Genomic DNA, 23,824 nt, shown 5'->3' with positions numbered 1-23,824 from the left:
CGCAAAGCCCTCTGATATATTTCCCCATTTGTTTGTATAGTGTGGAGCAGCTAGTGAAAATAAATTGCTTTCAGCCGAGTACCACATAAATAATAGTTAAGGCAGTGCACTTTACGTGACTGAGCGCATTAAGGCACACCAAGCCCATGCAGACATAAATAATGAGGCGAACGAAAGGAAACCGCTGCAGCATAACAGACTGTTTTCAAGAAAGAAAAAGCACTTTCTAAGTGTTTGACTGCTTTCACTTTCATGCGCGAAGTGACGAAACAACATTACTCTTACCACAAACCATATTTCACGGAAGGTCACGGAAGTGTCCGTGAAATTCGAAGAGCGGAAGAGCCCAGAGGAAGATTAGAATACTTATTTCAGGCCTAAGATGATATATTTCCTGGAACAAAACAACCAGTGAGAAGATTGTAAAACAATTTAGAAGCGAAAGGACCATTTTACGTGCTTACAGCACTGTGAAAACGATTCAGCAACGGCAATTAGGTCAAATTACAGCAATGATGAAAAATCAAACCTTTCTGTTCATGCAACGTAAGCACTACTACGCGTTATAAAGAGAGAGAGAGAGAGAGCGTAAGTAAAACAAAACCATTCCATGACTTTGACACATTTCATGGTTCATCTCAGAACCCAAACATGATAACGCCTTCTCAGCCTTTGAAGGACACTGATGGACGCCATTCTTGTTCTGTAAGTCGTCGCTATTTCTTCCACATAGTCTCGTCGGTGACACACTGATTTATCAAGTTCTTGGTGTTAAATGTCTCTTCAATAACACTTGGAGAGCTCTTGTTATGTTGACTTATCTCCACTTGCCGTCTAAGCCACTGAATTATTACCAACCCCGCTCTCGTACCTTTTGATTACGTGACCAAACTTGACCATGACGACTATGGAAGCGCCGCCAATGACGGCAGAATCTCGCTGGTGTATTTCAGACAGCGGTCAAAAAATGAGGGAGCGGGGGGTATGTCTGAAAAGTAATGGTATTGATGTCGCCAACAGTTTATTTATGTGCGAAACCGAAGACTACGACTTGTCCCCTTCAAAGTAATTCCTCTCCAGTGTACACACTTTTCCATCCTTCTCTGCCAAGCCTCTATGCACTGTTGAAAGGATTCTGCTGGGATATTCCGCAGCTCCGACTTTACGGCCCTCCTGATGGCCTCCACGCCTTCAAAACGGATTCCCTTGATAGTTCTCCTGAGCTTGGGGAATAAAAAAAAGTCACAAATGGCAAGATAAGGAGAATAGCGAGTTTGTTATAGGACGGCGATCTTATTCTTTGCCAGATATTGCCGGATTCTGAGGGCGTTGTGAATTGGTGCGTTGTGCTGATTCAGCAGACTGGATTTGTCTCGCCACAGCTCCGTCGCTTCTAGCGTACTCAGAGTAGCAAACGCCGAAAAATATCTTTGTAAACCTGCTGATCTGTCTTCTGACACTGTGTCAAGAACTCCCTGCGGACGATGTCTCCGACAACGAAAAACGCCCTCAGCATGACTCTGACTTTTGGCATGAACTTGCTTGCATTCCTCGGCCTCAGCGACAACCGAGACTTCCATTGATAGCTCTGGCGCGTGGATTTTGGGACGTACTCAAAAATCAACGTCTCATCACCAGTAATGACTCGACAACACGCATCTGGCACACTTTGAAGACGTGCGACGATATGCAGACACACGTGCATGTGGAACTATCAAGGGAATCCGTTTTGAAGGCGTGGAGGCCATCAGGAGGGCCGTAAAGTCGGAGCTCCTTCAGATTAGACTTTAGCAGCCATGTCACCATCCTTGCACATGCAAACTTTTCATATGCCCAAATTTTCAGTGAGAACCTTCGAAACACTGTTCTCTTGCATGTCCAACTGGCTGGCGATGATTCGAACAGTCAACCGAAGGTCAGCACACATCGCCTGTATTTCACGCTCAACGTTGGTGTCATTGCGGCTCGTCGAATATCTACCGTTTCTTGAGTCGTATCCCACTTCTTCGCGCACCTCTTTAACCTCTTGTGCAATTTGGTGTGACATGGTGTCCTCTCCGTACACTTGCCGAGAGAGAGGGGGGTAACTAGACGCAAGTTCGGTTTGCTGCCCATACACTCGCCAAACCATTTGGAGCGCTTCAGACGCATCTTCGCCAAACCGAACCAGAAATGTCAGGTTGCTTCATTGCTCCATGTTCGTGGTTCATTGCTCAGCTGTCACTACTGGATGGTCTGCAAAGAAAACAGTGCAAAGAACGTATGATAAAAACGTAAATGGCGGCGGAAAGCTGAGATTTAGGTAATATACAACCAAGACATCATATTACTTGACTAAATAATAAACTTATTCCACTTTCGCCCATAGCCCACACAGAAAACCCAGTCCAGTTACTTTTTAGAGAGGCCGCATATATAGTGCGGATGTGACATTGACGGAAATATAGAATATCCCGACCTTATTTCCCCCAGTTCACTTGACAGTCGAACGTTGTAGGAAAGCTGGCGACGAAAGTCGCCAGCATTCGCCTCGCATCTGCATCTCCCCGCTTAGTAACGAGACATTCTAACAGCATCTATGCGACCCTAAATTGACATGCAAACAATAAAAAGGTGCTGCTTTCAAAGCCTATGCGCCGAGCAACGCCGACATTATGCTGGACAGCCAACTTTTCTAAGACACTCACTCACTCACTCACTCACTCACTCACTCACTCACTCACTCACTCACTCACTCACTCACTCACTCACTCACTCACTCACTCACTCACTCACTCACTCACTCACTCACTCACTCACTCACTCACTCACTCACTCACTCACTCACTCACTCACTCACTCACTCACTCACTCACTCACTCACTCACTCACTCACTCACTCACGCACTCACTCACTCACTCACTCACTCACTCACTCACTCACTCACTCACTCACTCACTCACTCACTACTGATACTGCACGTCAACTCACAACGCATACTGAAATCATGGCCTGTAAACGAAACCTACGAATTTATGCGTTTTATTAGTTTAATGGCAAAGAAAAAAAAGTTTTCATTTGCACATTCCGTTCCTTTCCAGCACGATGTGCCTCGAAACGCTCCTATAACGGCCCTACACGGCCAAGTTTCCAATTTCGCGAGCACACTTTCACGCAATCATTTTTTCCCCTTAGTATCCCAGTCGAATTTCACGGTCTTTATGTACCCACTCAGTGCTCGTTAATGGCCGCACAGTATTACACATTATAACCTCAATATAACTGCATTGAGAGTCGCTCCCGCAGTGAAAGGTGGCATTGCGCGGTGTCTGTATACACTCCGCCTTGAATCGCTTCTCTCTCTCACATCAGCAACGCCGGACCAAAGCGCGCGCGCACCGAATTCTTCTTTCGCACTTCTTTCGCTCGCTACCGATGCCCGGAAGGAGGTATTGATTCCGGCGGGCCTCAATTGCCGTAAATTTCTCCCCCGTCCGCGGAACAGGGCCTGGCGCACTCGTAAAACGTTTTACAGCTTTCCCAATATCTTTTCCGCGCACGCGGGGCTCGCCGCCCACACCCGGAATTCCGTCGCGAAACTTTCTTGCCTCCGTTGTCTCTTCCCTTCTTTATTCCTTTCTTCTTTCTTTTTTGCCCTTTATCTTCTCTTTCGCGTTCTCGGCCTTCAATAAATAAACAAGCCCAGATCGGCGCGCACAATCTTCATTGCCCCGAAAACAAGAAGAAAACGCATCCAAACCCGGAGGGAACGACAATTTTCGCCTTCGTCGTCGCAAAGCGTCGTGTAAACCGCGCCGCAGCGTCGATAAAGAATCGAAAAAGCAAGAAACAAACAGAGAGAGAGAGAGAGAGAATTGAATGAAAACACTAGACTATACATAGCGTGATGGTCGACGACGCGCCGCGTGGCCCCTCGAGTTCGGCATTATATGCGCCATTTGGCTCCGACACTTTCGCCGAAATTGCTGTTAGAGCGTCGTCGGCCGGCACGCCGAGCAAAAGCGCCACCGCAGTTTTTACGGTCGGCCAAGGCGAGTGAAGCCGACGACGACGAGTCATTGATTTCGACGGCCCGGTATCGTTTCTTTCCTTTCTTTTTAAAGAACACTGCCCAAAAGCGAAGTGCACGGCGGCTGCTGGTCAGTGGTGCAGGCCGTCCTTTAGTCGCGTCGTTTATCGCGTGCAGGTGGCCGCGGCACAGTAGCTCGTCCGAGCGTGAGAGCATAAATTTGAGAGAACAGCGGAAGGCCTTGGGAGCAAGTGAAGGAGGGGGAGCGACTCTGCTTTTGACCAGCGAGCGTATTTTCGGGTCAACTTTGGATAACACCAACTTTCTTGGTGTGTATGGCTCGAAGAAGAAATCGTGCAGTTAACCCCTTACACGTATAAAGTCTTGTGAACTTGCTTCAGATAACGTATCTTTGCCGTTCTATAGTGGGTGCAACGTGTGCAATCGCGAGTCGTGTATTCGCACCTGCTCATATTTCTTGCTTCGTTCTTTAACTTTCCTATTCTTTTTCGGTGTCTGTAGTGTAGAGTGCGATGCGTTCCACAGGAGTCTTCCTTCCTTCTGCACTGTATATATTTAGCCTAATTGAGAAACACAGCTATTTACTATACGCTGCTATAGAATACTGTCTTATGCTACACTACACGTACTACTGCTATGCGCATGACTTCTCATGGACATGGTGCTCATTCGAGTTTCTTTTTAATTGTTCGTACTATTTAAATTCACTGCTACCACAGCTGCCCGTTTTTTTATTTATCGCTTTCAATGCCTCCCTCCACTGTTGCAGGTCGGTGAAGTGTTTCGCGTGCTCTTGCTGACATTGGCCCTTATTTGTTAGAGTGCCCTCGATATGATAGTGAGCGTAAAGCTGTGATGGATGGACTCAAGCGTATACGATGGCCCCCGTACAAGCGCACGTGGCATATTAATGTTCCCGCAAGAATATTTGCTATTTAGGACATAGGTTTATCGGCGGCTGCTCCTCAGATTCATCCGCGATAAAGAGCTGGAGCCTGAACGGTGAGCCGTGTGTGGGCTGGCTAGAAGGACGAGGTGGGACGGATGACCTGCAGTAGATGGCCAGCCCCCGCTCAAATCTCTCCGTGCTTCCTGACGGCGCTCAAGAGGTTCTATACGTCAGTCGACAAGTGGCGCTCTGATGAAGCAGACGACGACAGAAGCTGCATGGCTATAAGTCTGCCTACTGCTAACAACACTTCTGCTCCTTTACATCCGTACGACATGTTGTGGCCAGCAGTCGCAGGCAAATCAGACTTCAGAAGCTTTGCCTGTCAGTTTTTTAACGGACGAGCAATCTCTCATAGTTGCATGTGTGCGTAAGCTATATGCATGCGTCCAGCGGGAGCTGTACCCGCTTTGATTTATCTAATTGCAAATAGTCGTCGACTATAAAGGACAACGTCTCGCAGGAAACACCCTGTTGGCGCCATTGCAGGAATGGGGAGCTTTCCCGTCTTTTGTTTCCCCATATCCTTACCCCGTGCAGGGTAGCAAGCCAGAATCTCTTCCGGTTAACCTTACTGCCTTTCCCACCCCATTTCTCTCTCCCTTAAATATCATGGAGCGACCGACGTCGTTACAGTCGCACGCAATTTTCACCATGCCATGCATTTCGTAAGACGGCGCAGAACTATACGTCAAACACAGGAGTTTCACTCGAAGCACGGGGGAAGTTAAGTTACAAACTTTCGCCCCGGAAGGGTTGGTTATATACGCGGAAGTTGGAGCCAGAGTTGAGTCCATCGAGTCAGCGAACCGTCTTCCGAGGAATCTGCCAGGACGCTATATTTCAAATGGCGGAAACCGAAAGAGGGTCCGGCGAACGGGGTAACGCCGAGTCCACTCTGCCAGCTTGACGACGTCTAAATCCGCTGACCGTCCGCGGGTCCCAAAACGACCGGCCCGTTTCTTCCGCTCGTAAAATTCGGCAGTACCCCTGGTGGGGAATTCGGGAAGCCTCGCCAAGGCGCGACTTCTCTGGCTCTCTCGTCTGCATAACCGTTGAGGAAGTCGGGCGACGAAATGCGGGAGGAAGTCGTTCGTCTTGGACGAGAGTATAGCGAATCCGTAAAATCGGATACGAGGTGCAGCGCGCTGAAAACTGGACCTATACCGGTGTCTCTAAAGTTTTTCGGTTCGCCAAGGGCGCAGTACGTCCACGCAGTTTAGATGCGCCTTAGGCAATTACGCTAATCGAGAAGGAAATGATAGTTATGAAGGAAAGCGAGTAAATTGCAGAAGTAATTGTTTCTTCTTTTTTTGTGTGTTACTGGTACCGCCCGCGTTTCTTTTGATGACTATTGGATGCCCGAGTGGGGAAGTTACTCGTAATTTCCGTGCACTGTGAAATGAAATCTGACCGCACTCTTTCCTCTCCTCGTTCTGTTTTCCTGGACCTAGCTCGTTGGCTCAATTACTCACTCACTCGCTGTGTCTGATTCGACTTGTTCTGGGATAAATATAAATCAACGCTGCTCGGAATTATGGCGCCCGGGCCATATTTTTTCGCAGTAATATCAAAAAATGAAGTTAAGGGAAGAAGCGGGTTTGAAGTTTGTGACACTAATGAGCTGACATTTATTTCGCGGCAAGAAAAGTCACGTGTACTCCTTACGTCGGAGAAGCAGCTTACAATGGACCCCGTGTGTTCTCTGGGCACCGAAAACCGGCTTCACGAGCCTTTCTAACGGAGTTGGCGCATTTATTAGATAGATACTAACCAAGACGCCGCAATCATAAAAGAAGCAATGATGAATTTAATGCTATAGCACTACATTAATTTTTCTTTTTCTTTCTCAACATTTCCAGCACGCTAGGGATTGCGTGCTTTAAACTAATGAACCTGCTTTAAGTTGGGTGAAACAGTGAGCAATTATACTTCATCATCTGCACGCGAATTTTTGTTCAGACAGCGCACACCAGCGACATCTGGGTCTTGTTGCGATATTTTTGCGAGTTTCACAGCCCTAATTGCGTTGGTAATTACGTATATTTATTTTGTATAAGCTATACAGCGTCGATCGATGAACTATATATATATATATATATATATATATATATATATATATATATATATATATATATATATATATATATATATATATATATATATATATATATATATAGAGAGAGAGAGAGAGAGAGAGAGAGAGAAGAAAGAAAAAGGAAAAACGAAATAAGTACAACAAAACAACAGACCCGAAAGAATACGAAGTCTAATACTTTGAGGCGTAATTTCAGATGTTGAGACACTTTCTCTTGTAACTAAAACTTCCGTATTGATTAGAGATGCGCGTGTGCGCTGAAATTAATGCTCGAGACGCAATTAGTTAAGCTGGGTGGTAATAGGAAGCTTTCTCATATTCTTTATATTCATATGTATACAACTCATATTCTTCTGTTGAACGTTTGGTCGTGCTCGTCTCTATTTCTTTCTATCTCCCCCTTCCGCTCTGTTTCTCTTTTGACGGGGGAAGGGTTGGCTACCCTTCCCCCCGTGCAAGGCAGCCAACCGGAACTGCCTCTGGTTAACCTCCCTGCCTTTCTATGCATCCTTCTCTCTCTCTCTCTTGTTCCTTTTTATGCTAAAAGTGTGTTATTGCCTTGAATTTCCTTTAGTTTATAGTCATTTAGTTATTTCTCTTAACGTTTAACCTTGAGAGGAGGTCTCCATACAATGACTGACAATGGGACCTCCTTTATTTATTTATTTGTCAAAATTGTAAGTACTATGTGCTGCAGTAGAACTGAAAGCGAAAAAAAAACACGTCAAACAAAGAAATGCTCGCGTTAGACAATGGCTGAACAGATTTCAATAATATTCGTTGCATTTAAGAAAGAAAGATGAATTCTACCGAAAGCGAAAAGCAGGACTTTAATTTGGGGTCCCAAATTTTTTGCCAAAGTTCACGAATATCGGTAATTTAAAATCTTTAACCCGGCGAATTTTTTGGCGGACGTAAAGGAACGAATAGCAGACGCTCATGTTCATCAAATGAAAAAAAAAGAAAGAAGAAATAAACGGCTATCGCCGTCCTGTAAACAGCATCTGTTACAGTATCTAAAGCGTACAAATCTGCTATGTCAGTTTACAGCTTATGGAAATTATGGGGCCTAATGTTCCGAAGCAGCGCACCGCCGTCTATGATGGACAACGTTGGGGGAGACTCCGGAACGATTTCGACCTCTCGGAATTCACGAGAGTACTGCTAAATCTAAGTACTTATGAGTTTATGAGTTTTCTTGCCTTCAACACCACACCTGAAGAAGACCGGCCGAGGCTCGGTAATCGATCGAAGCCGCAACATCGCTCCCATGCAGCAAAACGTGCACAGCCGGCGAACCCCCGCCGCTTGTAACAAAGCAAGTACTGCTTCCCCTTCGGCTTCTGGACGGGTAACACAACACGATAACCACACGTATATACATTCATCGTTACAGATATCGCGCAGAAACAATGCTGCACAACACTTCGTCCTGTGTCGTAAGCACGGGGCGCTCCGCACCGCCTGGAACGGCCCGCTGTCCTCGTAATTCGCGATCCGTTGCCGCAGTCCGCGAGCAGCAGCCAACGCAATTAGCCTAAGTGGGCCCGAGATTCCCAGGGCGCCCCGCTCGGGCCGGCGCCGTCGCGGCACCCTCCATCGCGCTGACGAACTCGCCCGTCTCTCCGTGAGCCTGCCGCGCTCGCGCGCAACAAAACTGTTCGGCTTTGGCTGTGGCTTTGGCTCTGTTTATACGCCCGTCCGCTCTCTCGATCACGCTGATTGGTGCGCCGGGTCCTGCGGAGACGCCGGCGAACGGTCCGGGAGAGCTTGGGCGCGGACGCCGAACCCTCGCGTGTTGACCGCTGGGACCTCAAGAAAGAGACAGAAAAAGAAAAGAAACAGAGAGAGAGAGAGAGAGAGAGAGAGAGAACTAAAATGAAAAAAAAAGGAAAGAAAGAGTTAGCAGACGATGTATTCAGTCCCAATTGTCAGGTTCCCGCCGTCGTCGTAAGCCCGGACAACGTAAGGCTTGAGAAGGTAAATAGGGCACTGAAGTCGGGCCCTGAGCAAAAAAGAGTGACGAAATTGATTCTGCTTGCTAATTCAATTAGTCCTTTCGCGGACAGATTTAGTAAACATTGACAGGGAAAAGGAAAGGAAAAAAATGAAGGTGACGTTTGTCGCCCGTTGGTCCGTTTCGCAGGCCTGTCGTAATTTCCGCCCAGATATAAGCCAATGAGACCTGTTGTCCGTGGACTGCTGCTGCCTTCGAAGCAGGTTCCTTACCTTCGGTGAAATGTTCGGCAGAACAGTGTTCTGCGAAGCTGTTAACTAAAAGTTTGAAATATTGAACGACTGTTCTTTTTAGCACCTGTTTAATTACCCGCAAATGGGCATTCCTTCTCTAGGGTTTAACGGGCCGTTTGGAGAACCGATGAAAAAAAACTTACCATTTTAAATCTACCTTTGTTTTTGTTTTCTTTAGTCTCTCTCTCTCTCGTGCGCTCTCTCTCTCTCTCTCTCTCGCTCTGATCTCACTCTCTTAAGTTTTGGGGTAACTACATCGGTTATCTTACATAAAGGCAGGTTTTCGATCGTGGATGATCAATAGCTCATGCGAGCAGCGCGATATTATTACCAACTCCGGCGAGCGGCGGAATGAGGAAAGCCGCGGAAAATGCGCTATTTGCCGCATGAAAAGCACGAGGAGAAGGGTCGAGTATAAGTTACGTGTAACCGAGCCCTCTGTAGCATGCTCAGTTTCTTCCGGGTTATACTGCAGGGTGGAGGTGGGCGAGATTGGTTGAGAAAGGGGCGCAAGCGTGTGTGAAGGCGACTGGCTCGGACGACACGGAAGCCCGTTTTAATGATTCGTCTTAGAGTGGTTTGCAGCCGTAGAATCAGGTGTATTGCGTCACATGATCGATGAAATCAAGATCGATCGCGACAAGAGGCGGTCTCACCCGCGTGCTCGCACGCGGCGTTCTCTGCGCAGCATTTTTTTTTTCATTCTGGATTTCTTGTTACAGCGATTGGCAGCTGCCGCGTTGTGCGACCAAAACGAAACGTGATTAGTCGCAGGCGGTCGTAATTTTGCGCTTCATTAGGGCCGCTCGTCTGGGCCTCAGCGGTCTGCCTCTGGGTCCAGCGCCGGCTGCCCCGACGGGCTCGCAACGTGGATTGATTTTTTGGGGGGAGTAGTGGAACGGATCGCCACTGACGTTTATGGAGGGCGCACCCTCTCCTGACCGCGCGTGCTTCGATGATCGGTCGAGCGAGCCACGCGAGCCGCACCCTGAGCGAAACAGAACTTGAGCGGAAACGATTTGGAGGAGAAGATTTGGGAGAAGGAAACTGTTAGCTGAACAATCAGCATAGCTTCGAGATCGTACCTTAACTCTCTGATGCGCAGATGCTTGTGGTTCTGAGGAAATTGAATGTCACGAAATAATTAGACATTAGAGAGAGGGAGAGAGAGGGAGGGAGATTGAGTGAGTGAGTGAGTGAGTGAGTGAGTGAGTGAGTGAGTGAGTGAGTGAGTGAGTGAGTGAGTGAGTGAGTGAATGTGTGAGTGAGTGAGTGAGTGAGTGAGTGAGTGAGTGAGTGAGTGAGTGAGTGAGTGAGTGAGTGAGTGAGTGAGTGAGTGAGTGAGTGAGTGAGTGAGTGAGTGAGTGAGTGAGTGAGTGAGTGAGTAAGTGAGTGAGTGAGTGAGTGAGTGAGTGAGTGAGTGAGTGAGTGAGTGAGTGAGTGAGTGAGTGAGTGAGTGAGTGAGTGAGTGAGTGAGTGAGTGAGTGAGTGAGTGAGATGAAAGCACGCGAAATAGAGAGAGATTAAGGTTATCCAGATTATATTTTCGGATGATTACCGTGTACTGCGGAAGGGGAGAAGTGGCACGAAAGGTGAGACAAAATGAAAAGAAGAATGAACAACGTAGAACTATCTGCATGGCCAGCGTCACACAGTCTGTGAAGGCGTCACAAAGTCATACAAAGTGCCAACGTCCCGCTGAGACAGACCACGTCACACAGGCACAGTGTCACATATAGTGTCAGATTTTGTCGCAGAATCCTGCGTGCAGAAAGACAGGGAGCTTAACCAGAGGTATAGTTCTGGTAGGGCGCATACCTTCACGGCGGTAAATTTGAGGTGATAAGAGAAAAGTGGAGACAGGAGCCCGAGTGAAGTGACGACATTAGAATAGTTAATAAACGACACTAAAGAAATATCATAGTGTAGAGAGAATGAGGGGCACTATCGAGAAAACTTGCCTTACCTAAAGCTATGAATTCGGGCAAACAAGGGCATCCTATAGCCAGTCAAGAGGACCTCTCTTGGCAGGGTGAAAACATGCAAGACCTCCGATCGAAACGTTAGCTCCAGACCTTGTTCCACCACTCTTGATCACTTGAGGTCCGTACCTCGTTATGAAAGCTTTATCTTGTTTCTATTTCCCTTACGTGAGGGCGCCCAGCCAGTGAAATTCTTGGCGATAACTAGACTATCTTAAGCAGAAACAGGGCAAGAGAACAAGACGTGAGCAAGGGTCAAGTAACGGTACTAACCGCCAAATGTTTATCTTGTGGAGTGGTATGCTATACGTATATGCTGCTTCAAAGAAGAAACATTTAGTTTTTAGTCAGCACAGTTGTCTGCCCTTCTGACGTCCTGTTCTGTTGCGCTGTTTGAGCTCATGTGATGAAGAAACCAGCGCAAATGCGCACGATTCTGCATCTAGACTATCGCCGAGGCCTTTCCTTTCAAAAATACTGCGTGATTCTTCAGTTGCATTGAAACACAGACCCTACTGAGTGCCATAAAAAGTCAGTAGAAATGCAACAAAATTTCTAATAACGATTGCATAAGGGGTCGCCAAGAAAAGATAAGATTTGCCTTGGCAAACTCTGTAGAGTTTTCTGTAAGTTCTGTACTATGCGTAAGCACATAATGTCCACGAGTGACACGTCGGAATGACAATGACAGAATTTCCTACCGCTAGTTACAGAACAGTGTTTACAGATTCGCTCTCAAGACGGAAATCACCGACAGAATTTTGAGAATTTGCATAAGCAAATTCTCTCTAACTTCTGCTTCTTCTAAACTTTATGCTTTCAACCTGACTACTCTCAGCACACATCGTCACATTAAAAATAATATTTTGCCATACTTTAACGTATTGCCCTTTTTTTTATTGAAATAAACATTAGGAGATGTTGGCGCTTTTATGGTGGCACCGGCTACTCCTTGTCACTTGGCAAAGGAAACAAATTTGCGTAAAAAGGGAGAATAGCGACACAAAATATCACACTCAGTAGAACACTGGATGAATGAAAAATATACAGTCCAACAGTACATGAGTCGCAAAGTTTTGTGCATGAGTTCAGTACTCGTACGCATATATAAAGTCAGATATTTTGAACAGCCAAAGCTCACAACGCATGCAATACACTGCAAGTACAGAACATAATTATACATATTGCGTAAAAATTGCGATCACCACATAAACCAGTCATGAACCACGACAACTTATGTTACTCGTTTAGCGTATTCGGATCATCTGAAACTTCAAATCATCCAAAATGTTGGTGTCCTCTAAAAACACTTTCAGAGCAAGAAGTGCTCCTTTCTGAAGGCCCGCAGTTGGCCTTGGGCCAAGTATCTTTTTTAGAGTGAATGGTCTTCTGTCTAATTTCAACTGGTTTGCTTGCAGTACCCTTTTTTGTGGATCGTATTTCGCGCCCTCGAGGAGAAGGTGATGCACATCTTCGTCTGGATGGCCAGAAGAACACTGCGGACTAGAGACACGTTTTATCCTGTACAAGTAGTGTTTCGTAAATGCAGTACCAAGACGCAAGCGGTGTACCAATGTTTCAAAGTTTGTCTCTTAGATTTTTCGGCATTGATAAGTCTATATATACATTGGTCTATAAAGTATAACTCCGAGTTTTTAGTTTGCTGATAAAACCAGGTAGTTTTACTGAAGCGACAGGAAATCTGTCTCAGGATCAGACGGACTTCACTACGCAATAGGGGAAGATTGGCTGTTTCTACATTATTGCGCGCCCGACTCGAATCTGCGTCCGCTGCAGTAATACCAGGAATATTGCAGTACCCAGGTAACCACTGAAATGCCAATACGTGGTTCATTGCGCTTGCTTTTGCAAGTTCTTTGAGCGTCTCATACAATAGCAAAGCGTTCGAAGAATTTTTCTTATTGCTCTGTAGTAATGTGAGAGCGGCTTGCCAATCGCTAAAGACAACCCATTTCTGCGAATGCTTTTCTGATGTTATGAAACGCAAAGCAGACAGGATTGCAAACAGTTCTGCCACGGTGGAAGATGTCTCTCAGGATAATTTAAATGTTTGCTCTTGCGCTAAATGTGGAATGACGAATGCTGAAGTCGAGGATTTTTTATGACACGAACCATCTGTACAAACGTGGATGTACTGGGGATATAATGAGTAAATTTGGAAGAGTGCCACTTGTTGTGCGGCTACTATGAACATGTCTCTCTTACTCTTCTTCCTTTAACGCATACATGAAATACGCAGAACCTTCCTCATCCCTGAAATATCATCGATATCAACCATGGACTCACAAAGTTAAAGCACAGTTTTCCCCCGATAACCATTGCCTATTGGAACTTGCTATCTGGAACCATTTGTTCTTTTCCATCGGATGATTTCTTGCTTGAAACTGAAGCTGTTTTTCTATGCCTACATTGCCAAAAAGTTGACATACTGGAATGTTTCGCAAAAGGAAAGTCTAGTCAATCCTGATGTTGGACAATTCATTACTAAGGGTGGTCACTTAGAACAAAAAGCTTTGTGGATTCGTCCCGTGTTCTATGGAAACCCATGCGTGTGCATTGCGTTCTGTTGTGGATTTCGTTTACGTTCTGTACTTTCGCCTCATTCTCACCTCCTGCCATTGTCCTAAATAGGGCTGCAAAGCGTAAAAATAAAGATACAATGAAAGCAAAACTTTTTTGTGTACTTCCCCAGTGTTTGGTACATGAACTAAGAAATTTTCAGATAGTAGACACGTTAGCCTTAAGACTGCATGGTTTCCTAATTTCACCAATGTACTCTGCAAACAGGGTTCCTAAACTTGAGCAACATTGTAGCTTCCACCCACCTACCCTATACTTATCGTAATGATCCATGTGAATCTTGTAAATACCCTTAAAATTCAAGGCCCGTATAGTCACAAAAAGATCTTACGATAGAATTGTTTGTAAGAGGAACGTCCAGTCCATATTGATGCAGGGCATATGCGAAAGTGATCGGTCAATGGCAAACAGCGCTTACGAACTAAGAGTTTCGCGAAGTTAGTCCCAGATGCAGCCGGAGCTCGATGCCTGTTCCCAAGTTGGCAAATGGAGTCCTTACCACGGGCACCAAGGTAGAGCTGCAGAGTTACTGTTGTTTCACATAATAAGCAATAAGGTCGAGTGCATCCGATGGCTACACGTAGGATGACGAAAGAAGCAGTCATCAAATTGTTTCTCATGTAGGACACTCATCATGCTTCGAAATTCTCAAGCGGCATAGCGATTCAAGGCTAAATGTTGCCATTTTCTTCGGTCAAAATCACGGATATACCTCATCACAAAGTTCGGCGTAGAAATTTCGAAGAAGGACCAGCTTCGATTAAATGATAATTTACGGAACGGTCTTCGTTGCCTGACTTCCTTTCTGTTCTTACATGTGAATTTGTGTATGTAGGCAGGGTGCCGACGACGCGACTGTGAATAAAGCCCATGACCACGATCGCTACTGCACTGGCTCCAGTAACTGACTCGGAGCTTACTCGCTTGCCTTTCTTTTCTCTTCTTTTCTTGTTTTACTTCTTTCTTTCTTCCTTCCTTTCTTTCCTTATTTGCCTTACAGTTTTATTTTCTTGTAGCTGGACCTCCAGCGTGACATCTAAGCTATGAGGGCCTCGCACGCGGAAGCGACGGCTGCAGTTCTGGGCGCTGATTTAGCGTCGCAGTCTTGAGCGGGCAGACTTCGTGTACAGTTCCTAGCACTCACTAAGCCATCGCTTTATCCTAGGCATGTAAGTTCCGGTAAGTCGAGGTAAATTGCTTCGGACCGTTAGCTTGCCAAATAACCACCTAGGTAGCTTACTCTTGCTCTATGTTGCTACTTAGGGCAGTAGATATCGGGCGTACGTCTCGCTGTGCCCGAGAGTCAGCTAAGTCGTCAAAGAGTGATAATTCGCTTCCGTGCTCACGTGGTATGCTGCTGTAGAGACGATCAGTAAGTACTTGCTGCAACGATGCGAAGATCACTGCTAAGACGGAAGGCCTGGATTAGAAATACGCGCGTCTGCTAGATAACATAGCGGAAGACCTATTTTTTCGACAGCTACAGAAATATTGCAACAGAGAAAGATAAATATGAAACAAATATTCATGTCCGATAAAAAGTGCAAATGCTTAAGTAAGACACGAAGACTGACTGCACCGTCATTTACAATTTTCTTGAGTAGGATTAAGTATTTTTGCTCTACCAACCGCGGTTAAAAGAGTTGTTACGCTTGAGCACACTACGTCTAGATTTAAATATGAGCTACTCTCCTTTCGCTACAACTATACGGAGTAAATTTCGTGCTCCAGTCATTTGCTATAACGGACTTCTGAAGAAAGGCGTGCGCGCGCTATCCTGGGGCTCTGGTACAAGAGCCATAAGCAAAATGCATCTGCAAGGAGCCGCTGCTCTCAAGTGATACGATCGATGTGACATACTTCGTAATGAGGGCCGATATCGCAAGTAGCAAAGTACTACATCGCTCTAACGATTCCATCGTATCCAGGACTTCCATTTCGGCTGAGCTTAGCGCTGCGTGTAGCAATCCGGAAGGAAAACAAATTATAAACATCCTCATAATTACCGACCACGAGAAGGCCATATATTTCTTTTCCTTCCCATCGCGGCTTAGATAGACATTACGATACTCGGCGCATTTCTCTTCGCAGCGACGAGGCCATACGTCGTCCCCAGATCGCTGCTTCCGCGTCGAGATTTCCTAGTCGATAACTTGTGCTCTTTTCAGATTGCTTCGCCATAGGGATGTTTGCGCCGGAAGCCGATACGACGTCGGACACATGAGTCGTCTATTCTCTACGCCTCCCAAATTACCGGCGGCCGTACAGCGAGCCCAGACGCCTTCTCCCCAAATTTGTTGCGTTCAGTGCTCGTATGCGTTATACGATGACAAGAAGCGACGAACAAGCGCATTCAAAAGACGGAATCCATTAGACGCGACCGTGACCCAAATCACTTGCCCAGGCACGACGACTGCTTTCACATGCAGTCCCTTCCAAAGGAAGCAGCATTCGTTTCTTCCATCTTCTGTTGTTTACAAATGGAGATGTTGTCGTAGCTCGTATATATTTCCTTATTATGTGCTTATCCGAAGGCATGCGGTTGTAGCAAACGCGTTATACAGAACCAAACTGCCAAACGTGACCGCGAACTAGCGAAACGATGAAGAAAAACGCACTTAGAGGAAACTACTCGGGAGAGGTCAGTCGGCCGGTGCTGCATTTAGCACAGTGTCATTAGTCAATAATGGTGACGTGATGACAAGGACAAGCAGGCGGATATTACACGCGATTGACAAAGCAAGGTACACAAAAGCGAAATGGCGTGCGGTACTCTGCGGGTCCGAACTCAGAATACATCGCACGGTGAAACGCTGCGACCGCAACGCGCTGATTTTCCGCAATCAAGCATCCTTCTCACAAATGATTTTTTTTTCTGTTCTCGCGTGCGGTGTGAAGGCGCAGAACGTGGCAATGACATTACACAAAAGCCCTGAGGTCCGTTGCACGCAGATATTGCAAAAGCGATTCGAAACGTGTTGTGCATTGACAATCGCTCATAATCGTGAGGTTCCTTAGCTCATAACGTAACCCCGTCCTGATAGATCAGTCAAGAGTTGTCTGTGTCCCAAGGCATGTCTGAACTAGAGAGAGAGAGAGAGAGAGAGAGAAGTCATAAGGGAAAGGAAGGGAGGTTAACAAGGCTAAGCTCGGTCGACTACCTTGCTCTGGGGAAGGGGAAAGGAGATTGAAAAAGGAAAGGGAAGACAGAAGTTCACACTCTGCGTTCTTATATACACACAATCGTTCATCGCTGAGTCAGTCACAGGCGGTCATACAGGCTGGTGCGCTTGAAGAAACACAGCAGCACCTTTGTGGCCTTGCACATAGCAGACGTGCAAGGCCCCGTGTCCAAGACCTTCTCCTCTGTCTAACGCCTGTCGTCTAAATGTCCCAAAGCTGTTCGAAGCGCACTCCTCTCATCATAGGTGGGGTAGTCACACAGGAGATCTTTGGCCGTTTCTTCGACACCACGTGTGCTGCAAGTGTCACTGCCCGCCATTCCAATGAGTAGGCGTTTGTGAGAGGACCTCCTAGTCGCAGGCGGCACGGTAACGCTACTTCCCGTCGGTTAACACCAGGTAAAAGTAGATGATAGGTATCCGGTACAGACGCAGGAGCGGAACACTTCGGACATTGGGCGCACTCTTTCGACGGCAGACCCCAAGTCCAGTGGCGGCAGATGTAAGGGCCGCCCCAACCTGAAGTCGCTAATGCGAGCTTTATACACAGTACTAAATATATTATCACTGCAAGTAAGGTCAAACGAGTGTCATAGAACCCTTACAGAAAAATGACAACATGCCGAAGTGTGGGGAGATGGACACAATTTCGTACGGTACGGCAATGTGTCGCCGGTAATGCGATGAAGCCACGTGCCGGAAATGGACCGACTCCCGCCTGCGTACGTGTGCGCGCCTTTCCTCTCTGGCCGTGCTCAAGACAGATGCCTAAGAATAGCGCGACAGTGATGTTGGTACACACGGGCCACACGCAGCGTGTGCACAGTCCTTGGTGTCGCCGTGACCTGCGGAGAGGGCCCGCCGGCCCGCCGCCGGAAATCGATTCCGCGTCGGCCGATTTGTCGTCGTTTCGTACACGACGTCGACGAACGATCCTGCACGCGGTGTAGTAGCAGCACGCGTGGGCACTCTGTGTAGCAGAGGGAGGCGCTTCCGGTCCGACACGTCTTCGCTGCGCTGCGAAGCGGAAGACAATCTTCGCAGCTGCAACGTAGGACACGGACCACTGCTATTGCCTTCCGTTTCGTTTGCTATATACATATATGGGAGATCGGACGCTACGAACGGTTGAAACAGGATTGCCTGTCTTTAGCTTAGCAGAGTGTGGGTGTAGGCCAGTTGGTTATTTATGATTTTTGGCAGTTACCGCAAGAAAACACGAGACTTGAAGAAGGAGAAAACACGAAGCGGTGCAACACAACCGCTTCGTGTTGTCCCTTTCTTTAACTTCTTGCGTGACCAATGATTTCATCGCTACCCGCCGGCTTCTCTCTTTCTGTTCAATTCAATATCAATGCCAGAGTTATGCAAATGTTCGAAAGTCCGAACAGGAATCTTTGCTAGATCGATTGGTGTTCGATTCGAGGACTTCATGCTATTTCAAATTGTCGAGCATTCGTTTATGTTCGACGTTGAGGGGTAACAACACTTGTAGGAGTCTCGTGCAATAGCGCCCCATGCGAGTGAGGAGAGTTCCCAGTGACATGTTGCCGCAGGAGGGCCACGGTGGTTGCGCTCAAGCACCAGTTTCTGAGCGAACGCATGGGGCAGCTGATCTCTGCTCAAGAGAGAGTAAGAAAGACAAGAAGGTTAACAAGACTTTGTGCACTTTGCTACTCTACACGTGGAGAGAGGGATGGGGGAGTGAAAGAGAGAGACAGAGAAGGCATGAGCCTATAGCTCACTCACAAGGACTAGGCAAGGTGCAGCGTGCCTAGCTTAGTCCTTGTCCTCTTCCGTCTGCGGGGTTCTATCGCGATGTCGTGAAACTTTACCTTTAAAATGTAAATTACAAGTTTATTATGCACTTTTCTTTTCTCCCCTTAACTACTGCAATTTAGTATGGGCCACAATGACAAAAACTAACATAAATAAGATTCTCGTACTGCAAAAGGAAATTGTTCGAATAATCGCCAATATTGATAATACAGCTACCTCCAAGTATGCTTTTGAAACACATAACATTGTCCGGGTCAACCATTTGTATCACTTTAAGTTGTTACAAAAAATGTATTTTTCGACGGCATCCATTGCCGATTTTTATTCGAGTCTAGGATCTTTGGACATGCGTCATGCTAACATACACACAATAACTATTAATACTTGAAATATATCATGTTTTCGTACTACCTATAAATTACAAATGTTGTCTTACAACCTGCCCCATGTTCTAAACACATATAAACACACAATAGGATATACTAAAGCTGAGGTGCGGAAATATTTTGTTGAAATGTGATTTTATCTTCTTTATGTTTTACTTGATTATTCCTATTTCACTCTGAACATTTGTATGACCATTTGAGCGTCTCTATTTTCGATTTTATTGTTTAATTTTTTTGCAGTAGATTATTACACTCTGTATGTATAACTGGTGAATGTTTTCTCTTTATTGACTATAACTATTGAATGTGTGTCTGATTTCTGTACCACTCGTGTGCTACTGCTTGTAGGGGTTTTCTGGACATAGTCAAGCTGCTCATGCAGCTTTTTGCCAGAAAACCCTCCAGTTGAACCTGGAAACTAAACTTACTTACTTACTTGCTTACTTTTACTTACTTACTTACTTTTACTTACTTACTTACTTACTTTTACTTACTTTTACTTACTTACTTACTTTTACTTACTTTTACTTACTTACTTACTTTTACTTACTTACTTACTTTTACTTACTTTTACTTACTTACTTACTTACTTTTACTTAATTTTACTTATTTTTACTTACTTACTTACTTACTTTTACTTACTTACTTACTTTTACTTACTTACTTTCTTTTACTTACTTACTTACTTACTTACTTTTACTTCCTTTTAATTACTTACTTACTTACTTTTATTTACTTTTACTTACTTACTTTTATTTCCTTACTTTTACGTTACTTACATTTACTTACTTACTTACTTTTACTTAATTACTTACTTTTACTTACTTACTTTTACTTACTTACTTACTTACTTTTACTAACTTTTACTTACTTTTACTTACTTTTTATTACTTAATTACTTACTTACTTACTTTTACTTAGTTACTTACTTTTAATTACTTACTTACTTTTACTCAGTTACTTACTTTTAATTACTTACTTACTTTTACTTACTTACTTACTTTTACTTACTTACTTACTTTTACTTAATTACTTACTTTTACTTACTTACTTACTTACTTTTACTTACTTACTTACTTTTACTTATTTACTTACTTTTACTTACTTACTTACTTTTACTTACTTACTACTTTTACTTACTTACTTACTTTTACTTACTTACTTACTTTTACTTACTTACTTACTTATTTTTACTTACTTACTACTTTTACTTACTTACTTACTTTTACTTACTTTTACTTACTTACTTACTTACTTTTACTTACTTACTTACTTTTACTTACTTTTACTTACTTACTTACTTACTTACTTTTACTTACTTTTACTTACTTACTTACTTACTTTTACTTACTTACTTAATTACTTTTACTTACTTACTACCTTTACTTACCTACTTACTTTTACTTACTTTCTTACTTACTTTTAGGCCCGTATTCAGAAACAGAACTTAAGTAGGGCGTCACTAAGTGCGGGAAAAGTACAGGTGTTAGGAAAGTTTTAAGCGAGTACTTCAAAAACGACACCAAGTATCACTTTCGAAAGTAACACTTTTCGAGTCAAGTATGTCGTCTGGTGTCGAGGATACGTAAAGATATTACGTCTACGATAGGTTCCATTGCAAAAAAATAATTTTTGCAGCAGGGTAATGTGGATACAACTGTTGCAGTGCTTGCCCGCGCATTCTTCTGAGTAAAATACAAGGAACGGTTTGGTTTTAGCGCCTTATTCAAACTCGTCTGGCCACAAGTTCACGTTGGTTCTCGCAGCCACTGTGGTTCTGTGTGTCGCCGTCCCGACTTTTTTTGGTTTTGCTGCTGAAAACTTGCGGTGTTCTTGCGCAGAGAGTATGCGTGCGTTGCGTGTTTTCAACCCGCGCGAACGATGGAGAAAAAGAAAACAAACTTTTCAGAAGACGAACGCGCCGTGCTCCTTGAGTTCGCTTCGCGCCATCGCAGCCTTTCGACAGCGAAAAACCTCCGCGTCGTCTCCTCCGGGACTTCTGATGGGTACATGAGTGCAGTAAATGCACCCGCTCACACCAGGAAACCATGCGATGGTGTATAGAACTCCTCCATTACGAATGCCAAATCATTAGCATCTGGCAACTTCACGAGCTGTGGGAACAAAGTCTCGGCAATAATTCTTGACATTCGTGCAATGATTCGAGATACAGTTGCTTGCGAGACATTAAGCAGGTTCCCGGTGACAACCTGAAATGTTCCGGTGCCGTAGAATCGCAGCGCGATTAGAAGCTGGAGCAGCGGCTGCCCGGGGTGACCGCGTTCGTTGTCTTTGGGGACCAGTGGCAACATTTCCAACAGTCGTAGCACCGCTTGATTAGAAAAGTGGTATCGCCACGAGAATTCCGCGTCGTTCTATACTTCCGTGGGATTCTGTCGATCCTTAAGCCGTGGCCGTAATGGCGACACGTATCGGTATGCCTCATCCTCCGTAATATTGCGCACACGTCCGGCGAGATCGTCAAAGTCGTCGAGGCTGCTGTAGCAGGCGGCCATCTTGCTTGCCATGCGAGAGTAGCAAAAGTCGCACTTAAGGTTGCCAATGACTGTACTTTACTTTCCGGCACTCAAGTGTTCATTAAAGTTTACTTTAAGCACAAGATTTGTCTATGAAATGCGTTAAGCATCGACCGGCTACTTAAGTCATAAGTTAAGGGTAAGTTCCGTTTGTGAATACGGGCCTTACTTACTTTTACTTACTTACTTACTTTTACTTACTTACTACTTTTACTTACTTTTACTTACTTACTTACGTTTACTTACTTACTTACTTATTTTACTTTTACTTACTTACTTAATTACTTTTACCTACTTTTACTTACTTACTTTTACTTAGTTTTACTAACTTACTTTTACTTATTTTTACTTACTTTTACTTACTTACTTACTTTTACTTACTTACTACTTTTACTTACTTACTTTTACGCACTTACTTACTTACTTACTTTTTTTTTACTTACTTTTACTTACTTTTACTTACTTACTTAATTACTTTAACTTACTTTTACTTACATTTACTTACTTACTTTTACTTACTTACTTACTTTTAGTTACTTTTACTTACTTACTTACTTACTTTTACTTACTAACTTACTTACTTTTACTTACTTACTTTTACTTACTTACTTACCTTTACTTACTTTTACTTACTTACTTTTACTTACTTACTTTTACTTACATTTACTTACTTACTACTTTTACTTACTTTTACTTACTACTTTTACTTACTTACTTACTTTTACTTACTTACTTACTTTTACTTACATTTACTTACTTACTTACTTTTACTTACTTACTACTTTTACTTACTTTTACTTACTTACTTTTACTTACTTTTACTTACTTACTTACTTACTTTTACTTACTTACTTTTACTTACATTTACTTACTTACTTACTACTTTTACTTACTTACTTTTACTTACTTTTATTTATTTACTTACTTTTACTTACTTTTACTTACTTACTTACTTTTACTTACTTACTTACTTTTACTTACTTACTTACTTTTACTTACTTACTTACTTTTACTTACTAACTTACTTACTTTTACTTACTTACTTACTTACCTTTACTTACTTTAACTTACTTACTTAATTACTTTTACTTACTTTTACTTACTTTTACTTACATTTACTTACTTACTTACTTTTACTTACATTTACTTACTTACTTACTTTTATTTACTTACTACTTTTACTTACTTTTACTTACTTACTTTTACTTACTTACTTACTTACTTTTACTTACTTACCCACTTACTTTTACTTACTTTTACTTACTTACTTACTTTTACTTACTTTTAATTACTTACTTACTTACTTTTACTTGCTTACTTACTTACTTTTACTTTTTTTTAATATTTGGGGTTTTACGTGCCAAAACCACTTTCTGATTATGAGGCACGCCGTAGTGGAGGACTCCGGAAATTTTGAACACCTAGGGTTCTTTAACGTGCACCTAAATCTAAGCACATGGGTGTTTTCGCATTCCACCCCAATCGAAATGCGGCCGCCGTGGCCGGGATTCGATCCCGCGACCTCGTGCTCAGCAGCCCAACACTACTTACTTTTACTTAATTACCTACTTTTACTTACTTACTTACTTACTTTTACTTATTTACTTACTTACTTTTACTTACTTTCACTTACTTACTCTTACTTTCTTTTACTTACTTACTTACTTTTATTTACTTACTTACTTTTACTTACTTATTTACTTTTACTTACTTACTTACATTTACTTACTTACTTACTTTTACTTACTTCTACTTACTTACTTACTTTTACTTACTTTTACTTACTTACTTACTTTTACTTACTTTTACTTACTTACTTTTGCTTACTTACTTTTACTTTCTTTTACTTACTTACTTACTTTTATTTACTTACTTACTTTTATTTAGTTACTTACTTTTGCTTACTTACTTACTTTTACTTACTTTTGCTTACTTACTTACTTTTACTTACTTTTACTTACTTACTTACTTTTACTTACTTCTACTTACTTACTTACTTTTACTTACTTTTACTTACTTACTTACTTTT

General features: G+C 43.7%; 1 long non-coding RNA gene across 1 annotated transcript in view; it reads right to left on the bottom strand.

Annotated features, from left to right (window-relative positions):
* Positions 1-615: 615 nt before the first annotated feature.
* The window catches only part of LOC139060582 (uncharacterized), a 218,170-nt gene continuing 194,961 nt past the window's right edge, over positions 616-23,824 (bottom strand). Inside the window, exon 3 of the long non-coding RNA XR_011514942.1 lies at positions 616-2,235. This is a non-coding gene — a long non-coding RNA (uncharacterized lncRNA). The remainder of the gene's footprint in view (positions 2,236-23,824) is intronic.

The sequence above is a fragment of the Dermacentor albipictus genome, chromosome 5, assembly GCF_038994185.2.
Source record: "Dermacentor albipictus isolate Rhodes 1998 colony chromosome 5, USDA_Dalb.pri_finalv2, whole genome shotgun sequence".
Classification (NCBI taxonomy): domain Eukaryota; kingdom Metazoa; phylum Arthropoda; class Arachnida; order Ixodida; family Ixodidae; genus Dermacentor; species Dermacentor albipictus.
This window is presented reverse-complemented; position numbering and strand designations above follow the sequence as displayed.